At 39.4% G+C, this 3,201-nt stretch overlaps 1 protein-coding gene and 1 long non-coding RNA gene across 3 annotated transcripts in view; one reads left to right on the forward strand and one right to left on the reverse strand.

Moving 5' to 3' along the window:
- Positions 1 to 3,201, reverse strand: part of LOC111635060 — a 15,151-nt gene that overhangs the window by 7,321 nt on the left and 4,629 nt on the right. The window lies entirely within an intron of this gene.
- Positions 2,400 to 3,201, forward strand: part of LOC111635058 — a 3,859-nt gene continuing 3,057 nt past the window's right edge. For both annotated transcript variants that reach the window (XM_023379909.1, XM_023379910.1), the window contains exon 1: positions 2,400 to 3,198. The gene's annotated coding sequence lies outside the window, so the exon portion shown is untranslated. The remainder of the gene's footprint in view (positions 3,199 to 3,201) is intronic.

A 3,201-nucleotide genomic window follows, 5' to 3' on the forward strand; every position in this document is an offset into this window, starting at 1 on the left:
TATTCGCGTTTTTCATGAACTATAGAGGGCGCTGTATTTTTACAAAATGGCTACTCTATCTGGGTCGTTTGTTAGTCGTCAATGTAAAATGAATTATATATTACTATCTGATATAATGAAATATGCTACTTGTAGCAGTTCATCGAGAAATTTTATAGAAGGAGAACAAGTATTATTAGCAGAACACGTCATTTTATGTGGTATTATCGAGAAAAACGAGCAAGATCGTTCTGTACATTTTTGTGCTCTTTGTCTGCAAACATCAGCATTGACTTCTATTCCACACAAAATTACTGGAATTTTAAAGTTTATCGACATATCATATAAAATTGAATAGAATTACATTTTATTGAAAATAATCCTATAGTATATGTTAAAAACGAATACAAATACTAAATTACTTTATACTTAGACTCTATGCAATCTTTTTCAGTTTGATTTTTTAATACTATCGAATTAGAATAATCTGAACATATTTATAAAAACATGATAGTATATATGACAAAATATAATCTTCAGGAGTAAAATGTTTCGAACATACTACCATATATTTCCTAACTTTTTTGCCAATTCTTAGCAGTCGAATCCACTCTTTCCGTCGGTTACATTTCTGAGATTCTCCGAATTCTGATTTACGAAAAATTATCTGTTTTTCATGTGGGAATACATGAAAACTTATATCGGGATCGCGTATGGCTTTGGAATTACAATCTGGAACACAACAGAAAGCTTTACTTTTACTTTTACTATTCATCTTTACTGTTGACAATATACGAAGAACATTCAAACGACCCAGATAGAGTAGTTCTGTTTTTAAACACCAGAGGGCGAGCATCCGGTGAAAAACGCGAATAGTGAATTGTTGGGTGTAATGCTCAATCAAGAACAAAGTAACATCATTTTTTTAAAATCCCGGCATTATTTGTCATCAAGGACCTCAAACTGAGGAGATTTCACGACGAAGGCAATCTGAATGGCTCTCGAGAATTAACCAGAAAAATTTCAATACGTATAAAGTGAATATCAATACAAGAGTTTGTCAGAAACATTTCATTTCAGGTGAGAAATAAATCAGATTACTGGTCATCAGAACAAAGGAACATCATTTTTTAATTATGATCATGTAATTAATGAATTTGCTGAAATGAAAGCCAGAAAAGTTCAATTAAAATAAATCTTATTAAAAATCTATTGTAATATATTTGTTTTATTATTTTCCCAAACCAAATAAATTAAGGGGCCTAAATGCAAATTCTTGCACAGGGCACAGGAATGGCTAGTTACGGCTCTGCCTATGCACATACCAGCACGATTGGCAATGAGAGAGCAGATACCCTGGCAAAGGCCGCTGCTCTAAACTCAAACATCCCAGCTACCTACAAGAAATTCAGCAAAGCTTACATAAAATCCGCACTTTGGAACGATCTCATACAGAGCTGGCAGAACTCCTGGACCATCAATAGTAATCACAACAATATTACCAAACGTTTTATTCTCGACATCAAACAGTTCTTTAAGTGGTTCATTTCCGATCACTATACCACACAGTTTATAACCAACCATGGCAATTTTAATAACTATCTGCACAGATTCAAGAACCATTCCAACGAAGACTGCCAATACTGTGGTGTGGAGGATGGACCTCATCATTAGCGAGGTTGAGGCCGAAGTTTTAAACGTGGAAACGTGTACATCAGACGTTCAGCGCAGCTTTCCTGTAAGCCTAGAAGTTTGACAATGGTGTTTGGAATATCGAGCATGATTCCACTGACTTTACTTTATTTAAAGAATAGAAGAGCTGTCTGTCATTTAGCGGCAGACTTTGCTCTATAGAGATGGAAGGAGAAGGTAAGGAAAAAGAGACCGAATGTGAAATAACGGTAGACAGGGGAGTGTGAAGGAAGACATGGAGAAGGAGAGGTGGGGGGAGAAGCGGGGATTGTTAGAGAGTATAAGGTTTAGAAAGGAAGGTAAATTTGCGATCATACAGACGACTTATGCCGTATTTGTTTAGAATACAAATAGATATACAGAGCAGAGCGCCGTTTTGGCGGCCGATGATAACAATACATACTGATAGATATGGTACATGTTGATACACTGATGGAACAGATGTAGATATACAAATCAGACGAGTAGAGATGTGCAAAGAGAATCCCGATGGGGGGTCCGGTAAAATGGTATTGGACAAGCCAAACAAACAAACAACTTTAACCATTAACTAGACATAGAATACCCTACAGCTGTTAGACACAATTCCAATAACACAGTCACAGGACGGCTAGAGCCACATGTGGTGGATTAGGGATGAACAACAGACCGAAGAGATTGAGAACACAGTAGAGGGCCCCTGCTAGGGGGGGACGGGTGGGTGACCCGGTAAGTGCTACAGCTGTTCACAAAGTTTTTGAGATGGTTAAAGGCGCCAACATTGCTGCATAAAAAGTCTAAGTTGGGGGGCCAATTTTGCCCATTAGTTAGGCAGAAGCCCATGAGTCCTTGGCGCTCCATATCGTGGTGAGGACAGTCTAGGAGAGTGTGCAGGGCGTCCCCAATAACAGAGTCATTGCAGTCACATTTGTCATCTTCTCTTTTGCCAAACCGAGCGAGGTAGGCTGGGAAATTCCCATGCCCGGTGAGGCACTGCGTAAGATAATAGGAAGGGGTGATGTGCTTTAGGAGTTGACGACTCCTAACAGATGGCAGAAAATTGAAAGTAAGCCTTCCAGTTGTTGAATCTGTCCAATCCTTCTGCCACTCCTCGATGATCTGATTGTATAATAGTTTGTTAATGTAAGTGATGGGGACCTTCCCAAAGGAGGGGGTAACATGGAGGTTGGCAACCTTCCTGGCAAGGGCATCAGCCCTTTCGTTACCAGGAATTCCGCTGTGCCCGGGGGCCCAGACGAATTTGATTTTCCTACGTTTTTGTAGGTTAGTCGCTAGGTAGTAGACATTTGTGCCAGTGGAGGAGCGTTTGGCGGTACCAGCAATGACACTTAACACGTACCTGCTATCCGTAATGAAATAGATGCTTCCTGTATATTTTCGGAGGTTTTTAGTGATTTCTGTCAGAGCTTTAAACATAGCCCATAGCTCGGCTTGGTTATTTGAGCAGTGGGCTTCTAATTTATGATATTCTTCTTTGATGTATTTGTTGGTGTTGTCTTGGACTACAAAGGCCGCTCCTGTGCCGAGGTC

Source organism: Centruroides sculpturatus, unplaced genomic scaffold (genome assembly GCF_000671375.1).
Source record: "Centruroides sculpturatus isolate CEXI.00-Female unplaced genomic scaffold, Cexi_2.0 scaffold720, whole genome shotgun sequence".
NCBI classification, from domain to species: Eukaryota; Metazoa; Arthropoda; class Arachnida; order Scorpiones; family Buthidae; genus Centruroides; species Centruroides sculpturatus.